Here is an 11,616-nt window from a genome sequence, read left to right as displayed (position 1 = left end):
CTTTGTGCAGTCAAAACCTGTTTTTAAAGTTAGCCAAATGGTTATATCTAGGTGGAGGGATTTTGGTTTTAAACATATCTATATACATAGATATTTTAAAATATATACATAAACATATACACAGATATATTTGTGTTTCCTTCAGTGATTCATCAGAAGGACCCACAAGACCCAATAGCAGGTTATATACTCACTGAGATTTATGATAACAAAGGTACAGAGCAAAAGCAGCAGGACAAGGACATGCATTAATGGCACCCAGAGAGGTTCAAAACAGGCTTCCAAAGTCCTTCCTTCTCTGAGGTCACATAGGAGTACTCTTTCTCTCACTGTTGACTATGAACACGTGTGAAATGTCTTTGCCCATAGAAGCTGTTTGAATCTCAGAGTCTAAAGCTTTTATGGGGAGCTGGTCACATAGGTATATCCTGTTATGCAACCAACCATGACAACCGAAACTCAGGACCTTAACGATGAAACCAGGTGCAGATCGTAGATTTTGATGTTTGTGCAAAGCAACCTGACAAGCAGGTATGATACAGTCCATTGCTCCAGGTGTGTATAACAAATCCATCAATCACTAACAAAAAGAACACTCTAAGCCCACATTCCTAGCGGTTGGCCAAGGGTTAATCATGGGTCCTTGAAGACAGGTAGGGAGTAGGCAACCAGACCTGCTGTGTTAACTCTTTCCTCACAGTCTGAATTTTCTTAAATGTCTATAATTCGCCTCTGTTACTTTGGTAATCAGAAAAGTAACTAATAATATAAAGGCATCTGAAGTTAATGATTTTCCTTTTTAGTCATTTAATGATGCTGCTTTGTAATTGCAGTACATTTCCCTGTAGTCAGCAGAGCTGCCGAGAGAAGTCAAGTCACCTTACTAGACACTTCATGAATGGCCATCAGAGCCTTCATACTCTTTGGGAAAACCATAATAACAGGCTGGGACAGAGCATGTGAGACCTAGAAGGAACCACAGCAACACCTAGTTCAACTTTCCCATCTTAGAGATGAGGAAGTAGGAATACTGAGTGGTGAAAGGACTCACCCAAGGTTCTAAATCTTAGGTCTTTCAATTAAAAACCTCTCTTGGTGGGGGGTGGTGGGAGGAATTGGGAGATTGGGATTGACACATATACACTATTGATACTATGTATAAAATAGACAACTAATGAGAACATACTGTGTATAGCACAGGGAACTCTACTTAATGCACTGTAGTGAACTAAATGGGAAGGAAATCCAAAAAAGAGGGGGTATATGTATATGTATAGCTGATTCATTTTGCTGTACAGTAGAAACTAACACAACATTGTGAAGCAACTATACTCCAGTAAAAATTAATAAAAAGCAAACAAAACAGAAAAACAAAAAAAAAACACCTCTCTTGGTACTCCTGAAATGGGATAAGGCAATGTCTGCTCAGTTGCTTCTGACTGTCTTTCACTTGGGCAGAAACTGGAGGAGCCCTGCCTGGTGGGACTGCCGGCACCGAGTGTGCACGGTCCAATCTCCTTTGGTCTACATAGAGGCTTCCCATGTTTTGCCAGCCCCTTTCTTCTCCAGTGGCCCTACAGAAGCGCCAGGACTCTGTATTTAGAGCCTTGCCCATGCAGTGCCAATGGTCTGGTTTGGAACCTTGTAAGAGATTAGTTTCAGCTTTACTAAAATTTCTCTTTCTTTCCCCTTTAGTTATTCTCTTGTAGTTGGGGAGGGGTGGTGTCTCTCTCTCCCCTGGACTTCAAATTCCCTGAAGGTCTCATGGAATCATGTTATCAAGTGGTTATGATTGTGGGTAGTGAAGTCAAATGGTCCAGGGTTCACATACTGGCTTAGCATCTCACTGGCTTGTGTAATCTGAGTGAACTACTTAATGGAAACAATAGTACCTCCCTCATAAAGTTACCGGGAATGAAAGGAAGTAGTAACTCTTAACTAGCATAGTGTTTGACATTTAAAAATGTTCGATAAATATTGGCTATTATTTTTTAAGTAAGTACTCCATTTATTTTGGAAAACTCTATCTATTCTCTGATCTTTTTACTCCTTTTTTTTTTTTTTTTTTTTGGCCTTGCCGCGAGGCATGTGGGACATTAGTTCCCCCACCAGGGATCGAGCCCGCGCCACCTGCAGTGGTAACTGGGAGTCCTAACCAGTGGACCACCAGGGAATTCCCTAAACAGTTTTATTGAAGTAATTGAGATGTAATATACACTGTACATGTTTAAAGTATATAATGTCATAAGTTTTAACATGTACACATCTGTGAAACCATAATCAAGTTAATGAACATATCCATAACCCCCAAAGTTTCCTTATATCCTTTTGTAATCCATTTACTTGTCCTCAGGCGACCACTATCTACTCTCTGTCTCTACAGATTAGCTTGCATTTGCTAGAATTGTATATAAATGGAATCATATAGTATGCACTATTTTTTTGGCTTCTTTCACTCAGTATTATTTTGAAATTCATCTATATTGTTGAGTGTATCTATCAGTTGCTCAGTAATTTTCCACTGTTGAGTATATCAAATGCTAAGTAGATATACCCCAATTTGTTTATCCATTCGCCTACTGATGGATATTTGGGTTGTTTCGGTTTTGAAATATTAGAAATAAAACTTCTATGAACATTTGTGTACAAGTCTTTTATTTATTTATTTATTTATTTATGGCTGTGCTGGGTCTTCGTTTCTGTGCGAGGGCTTTCTCTAGTTGTGGCAAGGGGGGGCCACTCTTCATCACGGTGCGCGGGCCTATCACTATCGCGGCCTCTCTTGTTGCGGAGCACAGGCTCCAGACGCGCAGGCTCAGCAATTGTGGCTCACGGGCCCAGCTGCTCCGCGGCATGTGGGATCTTCCCAGACCAGGGCTCGAATCTGTGTCCCCTGCATTGGCAGGCAGATTCTCAACCACTGCGCCACCAGGGAAGCCCCACATTGTTGACAATAGTTGGTATGATCAGTCTTTTTAATTTTGGATATTCTAATAGGTATGTAGTAGTAACTCTTTATGATTTTAATTTTAATTTCCCTAATGACTAATGATGTTGAGCATTTTAAAATGTGCTTTTTTTTGCCATCCATGTATCTTTTTGATGAATTATCTGTTCAAATTGTTTGCCCAATATTGATGGGGTTTTGTTTTCTTATTTTTGAGTTTTGAGACTTTAAAAACATATTCTGTATATAAATCCTTTATGTGACTTACAAATATTTTCTTGAAGTCTGTAACTTGTCTTATTATTCTCCTAGCACTGTCTTTCAAAGAACAGAAATTCTTAATTGTAAAGAAATACAATTTATCAGTTTTTTCTTTCATGGATCATGCCTTTGGTATTATGATCCAAGGTCACAAAGATTTCTCCTATGTTTTTCTCTAGAAGTTTTTTTTTTTTTTTCGCATTTTAAAAAAAATTTTATTTATTTATTTATTTATTTATTTTTATGGCTCTGTTGGGTCTTCGTTGCTGTGCGAGGGCTTTCTCCAGTTGCGGCAAGCGGGGGCCACTCTTCATCGCGGTGTGCGGGCCTCTCACTATCGTGGCCTCTCGTTGCGGAGCACAGGCTCCAGACGCGCAGGCTCAGTAGTTGTGGCTCACGGGCCCAGTTGCTCCGCAGCATGTGGGATCTTCCCAGACCAGGGCTCGAACCCGTGTCCCCTGCACTGGCAGGCAGATTCTCAACCACTGCGCCACCAGGGAAACCCTCTCTAGAAGTTTTATAGCTTTAAGTTTTACATAGGTCTATAAATGTTAGGTTAATTTTTGTGTATGGTGTGAGATATGAATCAAAGTAGTGTTTTTTCCCCCTTGGATAGGCAATATTTCAGCACTGTTAAGACAATCCTTTCTCTACTAAATCACTTTTACATGTTTGTTGAAAAATCAATTTACCATATATGTGTAGGTCTGTTTCCACACTCTATTTTTCCCCCAGTGATCTGTCTTCATGCCAATACTATACTGTCTTGATTACTGTGTCTTTTCCAAAGTTGTTTAGCTATTAGATCTTTTTCATTTTCAAATAAAATTTAGAATTAGCTTGTCAAGTTTTATACAAATAACCTGCTGGGGTTTTGATTAGAATAGCATTGAATCTATATGTAAACTCAGGGAGAATTGACATCTTAACAACACTGAGTATTCTGGTCCACAAATATAGAGTAGCTCTTTATTTATTGAGGTCTCCTTTAATTTCTCTCAGCTATATTTTGTAGTTTTCAGTGTACAGGACATGCACTTCTGTCAATTTTATTGTTCTGCATTTGACATTTTTGGTACTAGGGTAAATGGTACAATTTTTAATTTCAGTTTTCAGTTGTTTGCTAATATATTGATATCCAGTTGATTTTTATATATTGAACTTATATCCAGGAGCCATGCTAAACTCACTTATTATTTTTATAAGCTATTTTTGTAGACTCCGTAGGATTTTCTGCATCGACAATCATGTCCTCTATGAATAGTTTTACTACTTTCTTTTCAATTTGATTGTCTTTTATTTCTTTTCCTTGCCTTATTATACTGGCTTGAACCAGTACAATATTAAATAGAAGTGATGAAAGCAGACATCCTTCCCTTGTTCCTAATTTTAGAGGGAAAGCATTCAGTCTCTTACCATTTAGTATGATGTTAGCTGTAGATGCCCTATAACAGGTTGAGGAAGTTCCTTTCTATTCTTAGTTTGCTAAGAGGTTTTTTTCTTTTAATCAAGAATTGATGTTGGATTTTGCCAAGTGTTCTTCTGTGTCTATTGATACAATTATGATTTTTTTTCCTTTTTAGTCTTTAATATGGTGAATTACATAGATTGATTTAATAATAGCTTTACTAAGACATAATTCATAGAGCATAAAGTTTACCCTTTTAGAGGGTACAATTCTGTGGATTTTACTATATTTATAGAGCTGTGCACCCATTACTGCAATCAAAATTCCATAACATTTTCTTTACCCCAAAGAGAAACTCTGTACCTATTAGGAGTCATTCCCTACTTCCCCCCTCTCCCCAGGCTCTGGCAACCACCAATCTACGTCTACAGATTTGCTAATTCTGGACATTTCATATGAATGGAATCATACTCAGTGTGGTCCTTTGTGACTGGCTTCTTTGACTTAGCATGTTTTCAAGGTTTATCTATGTTATAGCATATATCAGTATTTTATTCCTTTTTATGGCTGAATAATATTCTATGGTATGGATATACCACATTTTGTTCATCTATTTATCAGTTGATAAACATTTGGGTTCTTTCTACTTTTTGGCTATTATGAATAATGTTGCTATGAACATTTGTGTACAGTTGTTTGTGTAGACATATGTTTTCATTTTTCTTGAGTATATACCTAGGATTGGAATTACTGGGTCATATGGTAACTCTGGGTTTAACCTCTGAAGAAATTGCCAGGCTGTTTTCCAAGTGGCTGTACAATTATGGGAAGGTTTTAAACTATAACTTCAATTTCTTTAAAAGATAGGGCTATTTAGATTGTTTATTTCATCTTGAGTGAGCACTGATAGTTTGTCTTCCACGGAATTTGCCACTTTCATGTAAGTTGTTGAATTTATTGGCATGAAGTTGTTGATATTTCCTTATTCTTCTTTTAGTATCTGCAGAATGTGTAGAAATGTCATCTCTCTCTTTCCTAATATTGGTAATTTGTGTTTTCTTCCTTTTTTTTTCCTGATCAATCTAGCCTAGGTTTATCAATGCTATTGACTAGATTAGCTAATTTTAAAAAAATCTATGTGTGTGTGTCACTCTGTTATGTGGAAAATTACCTTCATCCAATAGTAGCCTCTAAATACACTACTAGGCAAGCTATCCCAGGGTTCATGGAATATAAAAGATCACACACCAAATAGAAATGCTTGGATCACAAAGTTTATTAAGTCAATGTAAAACACACTGTGAGAAACAAGGGAGTGGAAATGGCTAAGTTAAACACTTAGGATAGGGACAAGTGGAATTCATAGGACCGTGCTACTGGAATCCTGGGGTGTGCTATGTTCATAGGACTTCTATCTTTCTCTTTCTGTGCTGTATCAGCTTTCCCTGCTTGCTGGCAATGCAGATATAAAGACTAGAGTTGAGGTTCGAGCTAGGGGGTCCTATGTCAGTGATACATACTTGCTCTGTTGGAGACATGAAGTTATAGCCACAGTTGTAGCTTGTCAAATCGTCTGTTGAACAGCCATGGAGGGCACATGGAGCCAGACTAGGTATCACTAATGGGTGGCCGAATTAAGGACTCATGAATATTGATATTGAATATATTGTTGAATATTTAGTGCCCAGGCGCCCCTCATGTATGTTTATTACCTCATGTACTCTTGGTTCTTCTAGCCCTTTTTCATCAATGTTTAACCCACACATGTTCTATTTACTAATTCTGACCTTTACTTGATGTATCTTATGAGTTTATCCATCCATTTCTTATCGTCTACAGAATTAAATAATTAAAACTATACATCAAATGTACTAAACTCTCCCCATCTGTTATTCCTTCATCTCTCTGTGACACACTCACCTACTTTGGACATGGTGTACTCTGAATAAGTCTTAAAAAATAAGCAATACCCTCTTGTAGTCTTGCCATAGAAATATAATTATTCAAACAAAAAGTTCCTGTAGTTAAATACACGTGGGAACTATTGGGTTTCTTTACTGCAGGACTTGTTAGTGCCTTAACGCACTCATGTAGGGGTACATTTCCATGAGTGATAGTACACGTAGTGTCCCCAAACTTACTGACCCATGGAACTCTACTTGAGGTATATATCTAGCAATTAGTGTTCTATAGAACACATCCCGGGAAATGCTCCCTAGGGGACTGCTCTGTGCAAGGCCTTAAAGAGGGCTGGGAAATGTAGATGTTTCCTTAGGCAGTCATAGACTAAGCAGTTGATTTGAAATTCCCTTGTGTACCTTATAAGGTATAGACATTCAGCTTTTCTGGGTTAGAAATAAATCTGTGGGGACTTCCCTAGTGGTGCAGTGGTTAAGAATCCACCTGCCAATGCAGGGGACACGGGTTTGAGCCCTGGTCCGGGAAGATCCCACATGCTGCGGAGCAACTAAGCCCATGCACCACAACTACTGAGCCTGCACTCTAGAGCCCGCGAGCCACAACTACTGAGTCCATGTGCCACAACTACTGAGCCTGCACTCTAGAGCCTGCGAGCCACAACTACTGAAGCCCCCCCCGCCCCCTGCACCCTAGGGCCCGCATGCTGCAACTACTGAGCCTACGTGCTGCAACTACTGAGAGCCCATGAGCCCATGTCTGCAACAAGAGAAGCCACCTCAATGAGAAGCTGGCACACTGCAACGAAGAGTAGCCTCGCTCACCACAACTACAGAAAGCCCACGCACAGCAAGGAAGACCCAACACAGCCAAAAATAAAAAAGAAAATCTATAAAAAATATTATAAAAAAGAAATAAATCTATGGTAAGAAGCAAGATAGGGAAATTGGGGTTGTTCAGGTGTGAACTGACCAAATTATTCAGTCAAGGATTTCTCTAATTTCTCCTTTGGAATAAACCCAGGGATGGACTCCCCATCCCCCAGTCAGCATAGTGCTGACAATAATTCTTCCACTATTGGCTTATATAGCTGCATAGGCAGGCACTTTGAAAGATATTAAGATTATAAAAAGGAATACCAGGACTTCCCTGGCGGCGCAGTGGTTAAGGATCCGCCTGCCAATGCAGGGGACACAGGTTCAAGCCCTGGTCCGGGAAGATCCCACATGCCGCGGAGCAACTAAGCCCGTGCGCCACAACTACTGAGCCTGCACTCTAGAGCCTGCAAGCCACAACTACTGAGCCCACGTGCCACAAGTACTGCAGCCTGCGTGCCTAGAGCCTGTGCTCCGCAACAAGTGAAGCCACCACAATGAGAAGCCCGCACACTGCAACAAAGAGCAGCCCCCGCTCGCCGCAAATAGAGAAAGCCCGCGCACAGCAACAAAGACCCAACGCAGCCAATCAATCAATCAATAAATAAAAAGATAAAGTTGAAGAAATTAAAAAAAAAGAAATGAAGGGCTTCCCTGGTGGCGCAGTGGTTGAGAATCTGCCTGCCGATGCAGGGCACACGGGTTCGAGCCCTGGTCTGGGAGGATCCCACATGCTGCGGAGCAACGAGGCCCGTGAGCCACAGCTACTGAGCCTGCGCGTCTGGAGCCTGTGCTCCGCAACGAGAGGCCGCAATAGTGAGAGGCCCGCGCACCGCGATGAAGAGTGGCCCCCGCTTGCCGTAACTGGAGAAAGCCCTCGCACAGAAACGAAGACCCAACACAGCCAATAAATAAATAAATTCATTAATTAATAAAAAATTTAAAAAAAAATAAAAAGAAATGAAGACCTATTCTTCCACCAGGCTGGGAAAATATTAGTTTAATGAGACCTCAGGAAACCCAGATCTCTATGAAAAGGATCTCCCTGGTATGGTTACCCTGGACTGTCAAGGGATTCTAAAGAACTTGAAACTGAGTTTATTGGAGTCTCTGCATTTGTCAATAGGAGGACAGCTGACTTAATCTAGTAGACAAAACGGGGGAAAGAAGTAGAGCCAATCACAAGGCTTCCACCGTACTGTGTGTGCTCCATTTCACATCCTCTGCCCCACCATCATCAACATGGAGGCAGGTACTGCCACTCCTGGCCCTCCCTCCCTCCCTCCCTGCGCACAAGGACTGCCTTCTTGCCCCTCTTATATTGTCTTCCTGGCACCCTTCTCCCAATTTGTCTCCTGCCTAAATCCTGCTCACCCTTCAGATGGCAGTTCAAATGTTGTTTCCTCTGGCGAGCTTTACTTGACTCCTACAAACTACGTTATGCTTCTCTACCCATCACTTATCACAAGTGCAATTAATGTTCTCTAATGATTGTCTCTTCCACTAGCTTGTGAGCTGCGTGAGAGCAGAAACTGACTAGTTCACTACTGAATTACTAGCACATGGCACAGTGCAAGTGGTTAATAAAAATACCAGTTGAGGGCTTCCCTGGTGGTGCAGTGGTTAAGAATCCACCTGCCAATGCAGGGGACACGGGTTCGAGCCCTGGTCTGGGAAGATCCCACGTGCCGCGGAGCAACTAAGCCCGTGAGCCACAACTACTGAGCCTGCAAGCCTAGAGCCCATGCTCCACAACAAGAGAAACCACCGCAATGAGAAGCTCACACACCGCAACAAAGAGTAGCCCCCGCTCCCCGCAACTAGAGAAAGCCCGCGGGCAGCAATGAAGACCCAACTCAGCCAAAAATAAATAAATAAAATAAATAAATTTTTAAAAATACCAGTTGAATGAAAAACTCTATGTGCTGATACATTTTTGCTCATTTAAGTTAGGACTGTTCTGTCTTCCTTTGCCTTAGGTCAAAGTCTTCTCAATTCCCTTTATCCAAGGCTCAGATCCTCCCATATTCATTCCAAGAAGTGCCTCTCTTATCTATTCCCTGATCAAAGTAGTAGTTGGCATCCCTGTATATGGGCTAAAGTCTCTCATGTAATCTGGAGCAAAGTAGCCTTGGAAAAGCAGGGCTCTCTGTTTAAAAATGAGGTGTTCAGAGTTCCTAGTGGCCTGAGACTCTGTAATGAATAGCTCTTGTGTACTCCCAAAGCCCAGCAAGAAGGAATGGTGTAGCTGTGGGCAGCCATGAAGCAAGCTGTGTTCGCAGGTATGCTGCTGACGTCATTGGGAAATAATGCTGGGAAAGCCGTTCCAGGGTGGGGCTAGCTGTTCTCTGGAATGTTGGGAACACAGGCTCTATTCTACCGCTCCTCAGCGGTAGAATAGTTACACTCAAGCAGCTTCAATCAGTTCCTCCCCAGAGTACCTGCCTGCCTCACATCCCTCCGGAAACTTACTCACATACCCATTCCTTAGCCTACCCCAAAGTCATCTGCTTTCAAACAGAGTATGGATGTGATTAGGAAAATGTGGCCAGGGGCAAACAGGCTGGAGGTGAGGACAGTCTCCCTCTTGTATTCATTTTCTCTGAGACAGGACTTTTTCTGAAGTGCCAGATGCCTTGAATCACTAATGGAGATCTGCATCGCAAAGGGGAAAGAATGCGGCTCTGCATTCACAGAGCTGAATTTTACCCCCTGACTCAATGGGATCACGTGATTCAAGCCCTTAGGAGGCTGTAGTGCTCAAAACATGGTAGCCGCTTAACTCTCAGGTGCTTCTTGGGTCTTCTGAGTCATTGGCACCTCCTGCATTTGGAACATCACACCGAATGAAAACGACCTATTCACTTTTCTCTTTCTTCTGCTAGACTATTAACACCTAGAAAAGTGCTTTCCAGGTCCCATGGTACATTCACATTTGTTGAGTGGTTATGACGTCAAGCACTGCGTGCTTTACCTGGATTGCTTCATTTAATTCTCAAAACCCTATGGAGTTAGGAATTATTGTTATCCGCCTTTTATAGCTGAGGAAATGGAGGCACCAAGAGGTTAAGTAACTCACCCAATGTGACATATCTGGTAAGCGGTATATATGACTGGTCAGGTTCCAGAACTTGTGCTCTTTACACTGTCCTACACCACCTCATCCTCAGTCTGTGTTTTCCTCGTTTTTCTCCACTTATCCTAATATCACCATGGAGCGTACCATCCCTATCATCTCCTCCTGTGTGGGAGGGGCTATATTTATTCTTTGATTCTCTTTGTACTAGCCTAACACAGTGCCTTATAGAATTGAATGTTTTACAATCGCCTCTCCACTTGTCTCATGCTGGGTTTAGGTACCAGTTATGCTCTTTCACAGAACATTTCTTGTTGTCATTGTCAGCCTGGATGCTAGACTGAATGGACCACTATGCAGACCCTTTATGTTTTTGTTTTGTTTTTTTTTTTAAATTAATTAATTAATTAATTTTTTTTGGCTGTGTTGGGTCTTCGTTTCTGTGCGAGGGCTTCCTCTAGTTGCGGCGAGCGGGGGCGACTCTTCATCGCGGTGCGCGGGCCTCTCACTATCGTGGCCTCTCTTGTTGCGGAGCACAGGCTCCAGACGCGCAGGCTCAGTAGTTGTGGCTCACGGGCCTAGTTGCTCCGCGTCATGTGGGATCTTCTCAGACCAGGGCTCGAACCCGTGTGCCCTGCATTAGCAGGCAGATTCTCAACCACTGCGCCACCAGGAAAGCCCCGACCCTTTATGTTTTGTGTTCTTAATGACAACCATCTGTCTCCTAAAGCAATTGAGATCTTCAGTTATTAGGACAAAGGAAAAACTGACGCTAGGCATGGCCCTATGCTACTGTTACATGTCTCAGTAATCAGTCACACTGAAGCCTGGCCTTTCTACCTTTCTCAAAGAGAGTCTGGGTGAAACTGGGGTTTCCTTTCAATATTAGGTGCTCAGGCCCCATATGCTTTAACAAGTAAATTGTACATACAAAAGAGTATTACATATCTTTGGAGTTAAATAAATAGAACGAATACTCATGTATAGCCCTCACTTCACTCGACAGAACATTATCAGACTCTAACAAGCCCTCCATGTACCCATCCCAATTGCATCTCCTTCCAACCCTCCCCCCGGTAATGCTAATATGCTTTTCATTATACAGAGTATGGGCTGTTTGAGAGCAATAATT

The sequence above is a fragment of the Balaenoptera musculus genome, chromosome 2 (genome assembly GCF_009873245.2).
Source record: "Balaenoptera musculus isolate JJ_BM4_2016_0621 chromosome 2, mBalMus1.pri.v3, whole genome shotgun sequence".
In the NCBI taxonomy this organism is placed as follows: domain Eukaryota; kingdom Metazoa; phylum Chordata; class Mammalia; order Artiodactyla; family Balaenopteridae; genus Balaenoptera; species Balaenoptera musculus.
Note: the sequence above shows the minus strand (reverse complement) of the source record.